This window comes from Lygodium microphyllum, chromosome 2 (genome assembly GCF_053477565.2).
Source record: "Lygodium microphyllum isolate KBCC chromosome 2, Lygodium_microphyllum_v1.1.10, whole genome shotgun sequence".
Classification (NCBI taxonomy): Eukaryota; Viridiplantae; Streptophyta; class Polypodiopsida; order Schizaeales; family Lygodiaceae; genus Lygodium; species Lygodium microphyllum.
In genome coordinates, this window is record NC_141136.1 from 125,225,883 (window position 1) to 125,238,860 (window position 12,978).

Here is a 12,978-nt window from a genome sequence, read left to right on the forward strand (position 1 = left end):
TTTCCTCTCCTAAATAAACAAAAGAGAACGATTTAAACCTTCAACAAGTAAAAGAAAGAGAGAGGGAGACTCACCAATGAGATATGGCGAGCGTGGGCGGCTTCTCTTTGCAACGAGGGCTCCTCCTCTCCTTCGCGAACAACGACGGTGGCGGTGGCGGTGGCGGCGGCGGCGGCAACAAGTCTCTTCCTCCTCTTCTTTCACAAAGCCTTGGCTCTCTCCCTCGCTCTCGCTCTCAAAAGGCGAAGAAAACAAAATGAAAACGGCGCTCTGGTTTCGGCCGCGCTTTTTTTCCCTGCGGCGTCGCTATTTGCGTCGCAAATGCGACGCAAATAGCGACGCATATAGCGACGCAAATAGCGACGCAAATAGCGACGCCAATAGCAACGCCGATAAACGCCGTCGCTAATCGGCGTCGCTATTGCCCCAGTCCCTTGTAGTGTATGCATTCTCTGCATTTCTAATGTGTCCCAGCATGTTATTGTCAATTACTGCAGACAACCAATACATGACCTTCTTGTCTTTTGCTTTCCATTCCTTTCGTGCCTTTGTCTCTTCTGCAGTTGGAGGATCACTCACCTCCGGCTCCTTTTCTTCACCTGAAATGAACTCGTAGAGGCCTTTTCCAATAAGAAAGTTCGTGACACGGAACTTCCATGAAGGGTAGTTGTTCTTGTCGAGCTTCTCAATGATGGGGCTTCCACTATTCTCTGCCATTATCACAAAATTAATACCAACAGCAAGTAAATCTTCTGCAACCCTGGACCTGTAGTGCACAGCAATACACCAGACAGCCTTTTTAACTGTCTGCTCAACAATACATGCAATCTGCAACTTTTTTGCAGATAAACCTTATGTTTACTCACTGGTAAACACCTTTGAACTTACAGATCTGAAATCTGTAACCTACGCACCCACGTTCGGTCAATACAGTCGAAGTCACAGTGTACCCCGAAACTGCTGTCCGCAACCTTGCGGCTCTAAAACGGGCCCTGAAACGGCCTCAAATGGCCAAAATCACGGACTATCCAAGATCTCTTCGCGCACACCAAATCTCACTGCAATCTGAGATTTTTGCTCTGCCCTGCTTCCGGTGCCTCCACAGGCACTATCCAAGAGAAGGAGTGGAAGAATGGGAGAGATTCTTACCCGTAGCTTGCTTGCTCGAACCTTGCGATCCAAAGGCTGAAAAGTGTATCTTTATTGGATACTCTTTAGAGCAAAAAGGGTATCGCTGTTACAACCCTGTCACATGTAAGTTCAGAGTGAGCAGGGATGTCATCTTTGATGAAATGAGCAGTTGGTATGCATCTAGTGGTGATGCATTGGATGTTGATGATGATCATGACACTCATGTGCAGGCTGAAAGGCAAGAATCACGGACTCTTAGTGGACCAGAGACATCATCTGGTAGTCCTTGGTCTGGGAGACTAAGGAGTACCTCTACATCTGCGAGTGCATCTAGTAGCACTACAGGTAAAGACAAAGGAAAGAATAAAGTGTCAGAAGGCATTGATGCAGTTCTTGATGGAGACTCCAGTGGCTCAGAGAGCTTGGATGATGAGCTTGGCATTCCTTCAGTGAGGACTCCAGGTGTGCAGAGAGCACGTGTTAATGCAAAGACTCCATTGAGTGATCCAGTGGTACGCAGATCTAGCAGGGTGAGATACCCTGTTAAAAGATTTGGTTTTGAGGGTTATGCAGCTCACCATTATGCTTATATGGTGAAACTAGTTGAGGATGTTGAGCCCACATGTTTTGAGGAGGCTGTTGGTCATGCTCATTGGGATGCAGCAATGGATGAGGAGATGGTTGCATTAGAGGCCAATAAGACTTGGGATCTAGTATCATTGCCAAAGGAAAAGAAAGCTATTGGATGTAAGTGGGTTTATAAGATTAAGCACAATGCAGATGGTTCTATTAGCAGGTACAAAGCTAGGCTGGTTGCAAAAGGCTATGCCCAAACATATGGCATAGATTATGATGAAACCTTCAGTCCAGTTGCTAGGATGGCAACTGTCAGATGTGTGATTGCTTTGGCAGCAGCCAAAGGTTGGAGGTTGCAGCAAATGGATGTAAAGAATGCCTTCTTGCATGGTGATTTGCAGGAAGAAGTGTATATGGATCAGCCAGCAGGTTATGAAGATTTAGAGCATCCCACGTATGTGTGCAGGTTGAAGAAGGCACTCTATGGGCTCAAGCAAGCACCAAGAGCATGGTCTGACAAGATCAGAGAGTATCTTGTCAATATTGGCTTTTATGTTTCTGATGCTGATCACTCACTTTATGTGAGAAAGGGAGATGCAGGTTTGGTCATCATAGTCATCTATGTGGATGACTTGATTATTACAGGTGATAGTGATAGTGGGATTGCTGAAGTCAAGGGCTATTTGAAGATGAAGTTTGAGATGAAGGATTTAGGTGAGCTAAGGTACTTCCTTGGCATTGAGGTGATCAGATGTGATGATGGTATATGGCTGTTCCAAAGACAGTATGGCTTGGATATGTTGTCCAAGTATGGTATGACTGCATGCAAACCACTTTCAGTCCCGTTGGAGCAGAATGTAAAGCTGAGTGCTGATGTTGGGGATGAGATAGAAGACCCTACTATGTTCAGGAGGATAGTGGGGAGTTTGATCTACATGACCATTACAAGGCCAGACTTGAGCTATGCTGTTGGTCTTGTGAGTCAGTTTATGCAAGTACCTAGAAAGCCACATTTGGATGCAGTCAGATGCATATTGAGATATGTGAAGTCCACATTACATTATGGACTTTTCTATGAGGCAGGTACAGATGTACAGGTGTTTGGATACACAGATGCTGATTGGGCTGGTAGTATGTCTGATAGAAGATCTACCAGCGGATACATGTTCTCTCTTGGTAGTGCAGCAGTTGCATGGAGCAGCAAAAAGCAATCTACAGTTGCTTTGTCGAGTACAGAGGCTGAGTATAGAGGTGCTGTTGTTGCAGCATGTGAGGTAGTATGGCTGCAAAAGCTATTGGCTGATTTGGATGTCCAGGTGGAAGGTCCAGTTGTCATTTATTGTGACAACATGAGCAGTATACAGTTGGCTAGGAACCCTGTGTTCCATGCCAGGACAAAACATATTGAGGTACACTACCACTTTGTGAGAGAGAAGGTACTAGCAGGTGAGATTGACTTGGTGTATGTCAGCACACAAGATCAGATAGCTGATATCTTCACGAAGGCATTGGGTACAGAGAAGCTTCAAAAGTTTCGAAGCTTACTTGGAGTTGCAGAGATGCAGTTGAGCTTGAGGGGGAGTGTTGAGATGGCAAGCTCAACACATGTGGACATGGATGATGGACCGCCTGGTTAGATGGGTCCACACGTCTACACTTAGCACGTCGGTGGTCATTATGACTCTCACATGGCCACTGACTCATTACTTATTATATTCAGGTTGTTACACCTATTTACAGCTGGCATAGTTATAGCACCAGTCGACTAGTGTAGTCGGTTATGCATTGTTTGACTTAGTAGGCCACTTTCCTTTTATGTTGTATCTTATCTATACTTTGTGTACATTGTAAAGAGTGTGAAAGAAGAAGAAGAAATCAGCAAGAAAACGTTTTGGCCTCCATCTCTCTTCTTGTCTCTTGAGTGAGCTTCTCCTTGTGCATTATGTGTGTGTTCGGCGCAGCATCTTGAGCAACCCCCTCCACCACGCCATTCTTGACACAACGTCAGAGACAAAGATAGAGAGTTAGAGTAACCGTATAGAGCAGTGTTCTCTCTCTACGTTTTTTTAAAAAAATCCATTCTCACACATAACTAAAGTGAATAGTACAACCTAAGGTCTCAAGGACCATTCACACCAAAGATTGCTAAGTCCTAAAACACTGACTTATTCAATGTCTGCATAGTGGGGTACAGTTGGACATCCTAAGTGTTGGGTACAGTCATAACTGAAGACAGATAGATGAGCTTGAAGTCTAACACATGATAATTTGCTTCACCATGTGCTTCTCTTTAGTGGACAGGACCCAAGGAGCGTGAGGTAGTTGCAAGCAACTATCAGAGCTGGAGTGTGGCCAATGGACTGTGGCCAAAGCACCTCCATCTTACCTACCTCCTTCAAATCCATTCACGCCCCAACTACAGTATCTCTATTTCCTATGATATGGTCCCACAATAAGCTACCTACATTTTTTAAAATATGCATGGGATCTGGCAAATGGTTGATCTATAAGTGGGTCTAATATGGCAACTCATAGAAAATTAAGAACCATCACATTCTGCTTGGATGTGACTCCTTGTGGACCATTTTCAACTCATACCAGCTTTGGTCATTTATTCATGTTGGAGGTCATCTAAGAAAACCTTCCCTCAATTCATGACTCTTTGGAAAAAAAGTGGCATGTCCATGATATACCATCTTCTTCATGGTACATGGTCTTTAAGAGTCTCCTAACTGTGGCCCACACAATGGACATGCATGATAATCTAAGGTAATCAAACTTGTCACAATACGCCTATCTAGTCAATACAAACTTGAATGAGCCATGTTAGATATCAACAAGGAGAACAGAAGCCCACTTACCTGAGCACTCCTGGAATCCTAGAAAGTCATGGATGATCCACACTAGAATGGCTCGTATATTAGCGGACCACTGATCATTGTGCTTACTCAAGTCTTTCACAACAACCCCCTCCTCCCACAAAATCTTGAGCTCATCAACTAATGGACAGAGGTAGATGTCCATGTTCTTGACTTTGTAGCACCCATGAATGAGCAAGTTAAGGATTGGGTATCCTTTCTTTGTAGAAAGCAATGGCAGAATGTTGTAGTTTACAAGGAGTATAGGAGGCTACACACTGTAAGAAGTTGAGCGAAGACTGAATGGATTCACACCTTCCATAGCAAGAGCAAGTCGAAGATTCCTTGGCTCTCCTGCAAATCCAAAAAAGGTTGGGTTAATGTGGCTCCATGTACGTGAATCTTTTGGTATTTGTTGGACTCCATCTGTGGATCTATTTTGCGCATGCCCGATTGTTAAGCTCGCCATACCTAACATACGAAACATGTGATGTATACATGGTATAAGTGGAAAGGGTTTGAGAACCTTCTAAGGGACCATTTTCTCTTGCAAGTCCTATCGATACCTGTGAGCACCACACTTCGAACATGTCTCCATAGTCCTATAGTCTCCTCGAAATAGTACACAATCGTTGACATATGCATGGATGCTGTTGTAGTCCATGCCAAGCTTTCTCAATACCAATTGTGCATCATCATAGGACTTAGACATCATGTTTTCAAGTGGTAATATATTATATTTTAGCAACCTAAAAAGAAAAACAAAGCACTCTTGAAGAGCACAAAAATAATTTTTTATAATGGAGTCAAAATCATTGGAGTGTAGAATATACCTTAACACGGTTACAGTCACATTGCTCTACTCATACTTTGCCTACACGCTTAGAAGCACAAGTAATGTCTTTAAGCAAGTTACTCGATACCCATCATAGAATGGTATGGACTTTTCCTCTCCCAGTGGATTAGATGACTCAGCATCCATGGGCAGTAATGTATTGATCATTGCCTCCATCTCAGGCTCTAAGATTGGAGGAACATTTGAAAGGTCCACCATCTCCTTTGGTATATCGAGGGTATAGCCTGCGTCGGCGTGCCCTCCAACTGGTGTGTCAGCTTAAGCACTCTATCCATCACACATCCATGAACTCTTCTAATGAGCTACAATAGGTGTGTTCCATAGGATAAAGTATTACCTCTCTGTAGAAATTTCCAAGACACATCTAATATTTTTGTGTGTGATATTTAATAACTTTCTAAAGCATGATTGATACACACTTCCCTTATCGTTTGCTCAAAGCTTGAGATTGCCTGGTCAATGATCTTTGATTATTGAAACTCGTCAAAGCATTGTACATGGTCTATGGACAAGCGACACTTTTTTTTTATTGCCAACTAAGTGCACTAAGTGCAAGGACATAGGACATGCTGATTGAGATACGCCTCGCGATCTTGGATGTCACGACCATCATTGTTCTCTGTTTGGTTTATGTTACAATAAACAATATGTTTTTGTTTCCCTCATTGATGCTCCTTCTCTATTTTAATCTCTACTTATCTTTATCGCTCTCCATTCTTATATTTCCCTCCATTCCTTTTCTCTCTCCCCTCTTTATTTCTCTCCCCACCCCTCTTACTCTCTTCCTTTCCCTTTCTTTGTTTACCTCCCTTTATCTCTTTGTTTCTCTCTCCTCCCTTCTCTCTCTCTCTCTCTCTCTCTCTCTACTTTTATCCATTTCTTTTCTCTTTCCTTCTCTTTACCTTCATCGATTTTTATCTATCCCCCTTGTTATTTCTCTCTCCACCCCTCTTTCCCTCCCTCTTTTCCTTCCCTTGTTTGGTTGCCTCCATCTCTCTTTGTCCATTCCTTTTCTCTCCCCCTCTCTCTATCTTTATCTATCCCCCTCTCTACTTCTCTCCCCACCCCTCTTTCTCTCTCTCTTTCTCTTTCTTTGTTTGTATCCCTTCATCTTTCCTTGTTTCTCTCTCCCCCTCTCTCTCATTGTTTCTCTCTCTCCCCCATTTTCCCTCCCCACTCTCACTTCTTCTCTCTCTCTTACTTTCCCTCCCTTCTTCTTTCTATTTCTCTCTCTCCTTCCCTTCCCACTCTCACTCAATGCATCTTGATACAATCAAAATCAAAGATAGAAAATAAAAAAACTTTAAAAACAAGTTTATTGGAAGACCCTCTCTTCCCACCTCTCTTTGTCTTTCTCTTCCCCCTCCCCCTTTATTTTCTATCTTTCCATTCTCTCTTTGTTTCCATGTTTCTCTCTCCCTCTCCCTCACTCTCTTTTTTTTGTCTCTATCTCTCTTTTTTTGTCTCTTTTTCTCCCCCCATCTCTCTCTCTTCTTTTCACTCTCCTTTCTCTCTTTACCTCACCCTTCTTTTCTACCTTCTCCTCCTCTCTCCCTCTCTCTTTCTCTTCCCCCTCTCTCTCTTTCTCTCTTTCTCTTACTCTATTTCTCTCCCCCCTCTCTCTCCCTCATTGTTTCTCTCACTCATTCTCCTCTCTTGCTTCCTTCGTATCTCATTTCTATCTTTCTCTTTCTCTTTGTTACCTTTCTCCCCCCTCTCTCTCTCTCTCTCTCTCTCTCTCTCTCTCTCTCTCTCTCTCTCTCTCTCTCTCTCTCTCTCTCTCTCTCTCTCTCTCTCTCTCTCTCTCTCTCTCTCTCTCTCTCTTATTCTCCCTCCCTTCCTTCTTCTCCCTCCCTCCCTTTCTCCCTTTCTCCCTCTCTTTCAATGTATTTCATTACAAAGAAAAATAAAAAAAGAAAAGAATAAAACACAAAAACAAAGCAATAAGAGGCAATGTACCTACCTTGAAGGCCTGAAGATGAATTTTTTTGTGTGTTCACTTCATGGCTTTCCTTCTCCATTGCTCCCTCTTCTTCGCATATGATGATGGTGGGGATGATGGCAGCAACAAGGAGCTCTTCTTCTCTCTCTCTCTCTCTTCCTCTTCCTCTCTCTCTACCTCTCAAAGAAATGATCTCTCTCACTCTCTCGTTCGCTCTCTCTTGCAAATGTTTGTGGCAAATGCTACACTTTGGTTTTTAGTGTTTTTTTTTCTTAGACCGATGTTACTATTGGCATTGCCATTAGTATCACTAAGCATCACTATTAGCGCTGCTACATGTCGCTATAAGTGTCACTATTCGTGTTACAAATTTCAATTTGCGATGCTAATAGTGATGCTTATATCAACAGAGATAGTGAGGCTACTATTTTGCATCGCACATTGTTGTCCTATCATCCCATTCCCTTGTAGTGAGGGTGCATTCATTAGCATTAGCATGCTAAAGTTGTTGACAAATAGTTCACTTGAACACCTAGGTTGCTTTATGGAGTTCAAGGTACACTACATTGTTGAAACAAGCATCTCATTTTCTTTGTCCTTTAATCCATGCGACCAATGCGTAAGATTTTTTATTGATAGAAGAAGGCAAAACAATATAAACATATCCTCCACTGCTACTTCATCCATACCAAAAGTCTTGGCAAAGAACTGGGTCACATGTCTAGTCACCCTTCTCTCCTCTTCCTTGACCTCACCTATAATGCATTGGAGTCTTCTCTCTTGTACCTTTTGGTGATTTTATCTTTTTCTATTTGCTTCATATTGTCTAAACCAAGCATGCTCTTACATTTTGTGATTCCCACCACCCTACTCTATTATGAAAAGTTCCTCTTTATGAGCATCAATAGATGCACCTATGCCAAGCACATCCCTTGAATTCATCTACTCTATGCCAAGTTGAAGTAGTTTATATTTCTAATCGATGCATGATTTGACATTTGGTTTTTCCCACAATCTTGCTTTGTTGTGAGTAGCGCCTCTCTTGATGTGTATCAATAGATGCATGTGTGCCAATAGCACCCCTTGAATTCATATACTATGTGCCAAGCTAATGCACTCTTAACAAGGCTCAAGCTAAACTCCCTCTTTCTATTGATTACTAGGCAGAAAATCATAGAGAGAGAAGGATTTTTCATGTTTATTTTCTAAGAAAACACACAGAAGAGAGAGAGAGGGAATGTAGGCTACACACACACACGCGCGCGCGCGCACACACACACACAAAGTAGCTCCAAGTTGTTACGAGGCTATTACTTAAAAATTATGAAAAGGATCACTAATAAGTGGACTAATGCACATTTCTTAATAAAAGCGCAAAATTTTTCCAAGGTGCCAAAGCTTTATTTCTTAACCTTCTAACCATGAATCTATCTACAACTAGTGTTACATTTTTCTAGTCATGTCCTTGACAACTTATTTTGGTACTACCTTAAAATGCTTTCACCCACAACCTTTCTATTTGGGTTTAACATTGTGTGAATATCACACATCTTACCATCGTCAATATTTTTTCTCAAAGCACTTAACTAGGTTATCCTATTTTAGGGCTTCTATAGTATCAAAAAGATGAGAAACACTAACATATGTCCCTATATGTTTTAGCTATATGCACCCCTAATAAATAATCCCAAAAAATAATTATTGGCACTTTAGTATTGTATACAAGAAACATTGATATATGTCTTTATCTACTTTAGCTATACACACCTTTAAATGATCCCAAAAAGAAACTATTTGAACTCTCATATTGTATAGAAAAGCTACAAATTGCAATTATGATCTCAAATCTATTGTGTACAAACTATATTTCCTCATAGTTCAAGCAGTGGTATTTCTACCATATAATTAGCTAGAGTTGTTTATAGAGAATTTTTTTTCAATATTAATTAAATATAATACCAACATTTTGGGACCATGGGCTTACTATCCTCTAAGCTTTCATGCACACATTTGGTTTGTTCTTGTTGCCAATGCCAACAAAACAACCTAAAATTTGAAACAAATAAGGAGTGAAAAAGAGGATTGTATGTGCAAATAATAGAATATTAGATCACCTAAAAAATTCACCAGACTTCTTGAATCCTACAAAGCACTTATAAGAATGCTGAAACAAGGATAATTTGCTAGTTGTTCATTGCTTGTCAATTGTTGGCTCCTCACAAAGAGATCTAGTATTGATAGGAAAAACATTTGTAAAATCACAATCTTTCTTTTGCCAAAGCAACATAGAACAATGAAATGTCAACAAAAAGCACATCAATACTTGCATTACTAACAGTAGAGGTACACATGCTTAAGGCCTATGTGCTTCCAAGTAGGTGCAATATCAAACCTGCATAACACATCAATAGAATGATGGTCAGTACCATATCATGACAATACTAATTCAATGGATATGCATTGGAACTTGAAATTTCTCCTTTGTGGAAATAGCCTCAACATTTTTTAGGTATACTAGTGACCTTTATGTCATCTCCAAGTACCAAAGCTTCTATTTGATTAATCTAATTTTCATACTTTCTTTTTTCTTTCGCCCCAACAAGGATATTGTGGCTTACCACATTAATGGCTAATTTCCCTTTTGGCATGCTCACCACAACATAAATACAATCATTAGATCATGTCTCCATATGTACCTAACTAATCCAACCTAATATATTCCAACATCATCCTTAAATGTATTGTGTTGTTGTTACATGGGAAAAACAACCTCATGTGCAATTGGCAAGTTCAAGACTAACCTTGAAAACATGGGCCCCTAAAAACATTGACTCTTTCTTGAAACCTTCAACATCATTATCCTACACAATAAAATGTATGCATGCACCCTTTTTTCAATATATATTTTGGATTATCAACAATGAAAGGGGTTTCAAACATGTCATTGAGAGCTCACTAAGCAAAACTATGTGTATTCAAGGAGGTGAACCGATAAGAGACCCATCTACATATCACCTATGTTCAAGTACTATTTAGAAAATCCTTCTATTATGATGGTACCCATTTCTTTAGAAACATATGAGTATTTTTCAAAGTGCAATAAAGAATCATCTTTTGTTAAGTGTGATATAATAATTTTACCCATGCCTTATCAAATAAAAGACCTTTCTTGGTGATGTTAAGTGATGCATTTACATTTTTTCAACTTTGTGTAGTAGATCTTCCTAATCCTTCTCATAAACCCTTTCAAGTATGGTTAAACTAGAATGTTGAAGCTTCCAAAACTATAGATTGTTTATTAGAAATTTATGCTATAAGTAGCTTATCATTTTTCTATGGTGAAAATCTCATTCAAGGGAGTGCTATAAAAAACAACCTTTATATACTTTATTGCTAGACTTGTAGTACATAAGTAATTAGCATACAACCATAACTACACAATCTTGAAACAACCACACGGATTAAAATCATATTGGAAGGAACCAGTGGAGAGAAAATACCTAGAAGATGTTGGTGCTTGGGCATTTTGCTTGACATGCATTTTGGTCACTCTCTGAAAGACATAGTTGGTATGTCTCTATAAAATTTAAGCTCATTAGAGATGGTAAAAATACATTAATTATGGATCTTAGCCACTTGCCTCTTTGAGATGACATTATGTTGGTGGGTCCATTACACTTAAGCTTGCTTGATGAACTCTTGGTCCTTTTATAGGATGTCAAAGAACATAAAAACATAAAAAACTTATAAATTTCACATTACTCAAAGTCATTTAATAGACTATGGATATAAGCATTAATACCTAAGTGCAAGATCCCCCTTTAGATGAGTCACTAGTCGTGTGATTTCCCTCCTCTTTTCCCATGAGAAAATAGATAGAAGGATGTGGTGCTATGAGAAAAGATTACTTAAAGACATTCATAAATGATTAAATGAGAACCTAGTTGCAACCAAAATAAAGATGAAGTTCACATTTGCAAATTTTGTTTATTGCTTGATGTGCTCTCTCACATCTTGACTTTTGAGTCCCATGTTAAAATTTTCTATGCAATGGATATGCTTATGAATCACATGCATTTAAAGCAAATAGTCACAACTAGATCAAGCCTTAGTACATCGTCATCACACTAAGTTCATTTAGTTTGCAAATAACTTGGACTTTGAAGGGTCTGGTGAGCCATGCAAATTCCTCTAGCTCCCCCAAAGTTCACTCATGACCTCTTGGACTCACTATAAACATCAATAGGTCCCATGCATAACAATGCCTCATCACTCCAATCATGTAGAATATGCTACAAAGTGCCAAAAAAGGTTGTGTATATAATATAGCTACTTAGAAACTGACCAAAAGAAAATTGGTAAAGAGGAATTGAGCTAAGAACTTGATTTGGAAAAGAAAAAAAATCCTAAAATTATATTTATTAGTATAAAGGTAAGGATCATAGTAAGACCATTTAGAAATGTCCTAATATATTTTATATAAAGTGCATATATTCATGAAGGTAGCCTCCCCTTGTGGAATGTTGTCAAACATGTTGTCCCCCCACATGTTACATTCCTACAAGGAAAGTCTAGTTGGTTAGATCCCAATGTAAAAGAAAACAACAATGCATTATTGCACCTTACGAGATTTGATAAGAGCGTTCATAGGGAAATATTTGATCTTAGATGGGAAACAAGTTTGGTTAATGATATGTAGGGTCCCCAACTGTTTTGATTGTCAAACATGTGGTAAGCATGGGCCCGAGATACCTTCGTACGTAGGTGTAGCTTGGATTACACGTTGCAGATGAAAGTTGATAGATTTGATGTGGGGATGCTTCGACACAATAGCATGTAAGGCAGCGCCAGAGCCTCCACCGAGCCATGGTAAGCAAGGTTTGCATGACGAGCTGGTTGGAGTGAGTGGCCATGGCAAGGTGGAAGAGCTAGCCAAACTGAGGGTTATCGCGTGCATGTGTGAGACATGCTTAGAGTGGGCTTAAAGAAGGGAGCGACGCCGGCCTCGGGGATGGCCTCCGGAACGCGTAGCCAAGATTGGAGGTAGGTGCCGTGGTGGTTGAGAGGTAGTGGGGAGCGAAGGTACCTACAGTATGGTCGTGATCATTGTGTGGGTGGGGGGCGAGGGTGCCTGCAGTATTTCGTGATCATGGGGTGGGTGTGGGTGGAGGAAGAATGAGGCGGTGGGCATGAGGCCATATACGGTGGTGAGGGGGCGGCCGACATTGTCATTATCAAGAGAGACGGCAGAGGTGAGAGGAGAATGGGAGGTCAGTAGGCGTAGGCGGTGATCAGGGCTCGAGGCGAATGCTCCATCGGGTGTTGAGCACAATAAACATTTAATCATTCCCTTCATAGGAAGGGAATTCCCTAGTTTTAAAAAAATAGAGCCCTAATTTGTGATTTTTCTTTTATATATATATATATATATATATATATATATATGGAAAGTAATTGTTCAAATTTGGGCTCATAAAATTGGTGTCATTATGAGAGCCTTTTTAAGAGCTTCATATAAAGCTTTGGCTTTCCTTTGTCCATTCCTAGACAACAAATAGCTTGTAGAGAGTCCATGCTATGAACCTAGTTCTGCTCAAAGTGGCGATAGTTTGTCG

At 40.5% G+C, this 12,978-nt stretch overlaps 1 long non-coding RNA gene across 1 annotated transcript; it reads right to left on the bottom strand.

The window, feature by feature from the left end:
• Positions 1 to 9,551: 9,551 nt before the first annotated feature.
• LOC148040282 (uncharacterized) lies at positions 9,552 to 12,299 on the bottom strand. The gene is made up of 4 exons (XR_015688606.1): positions 12,116 to 12,299; positions 11,004 to 11,068; positions 10,864 to 10,916; positions 9,552 to 9,755 (listed from the first exon to the last, which is right to left on the bottom strand). It is a non-coding gene; the product is annotated as an uncharacterized LOC148040282 (long non-coding RNA).
• Positions 12,300 to 12,978: the final 679 nt, after the last annotated feature.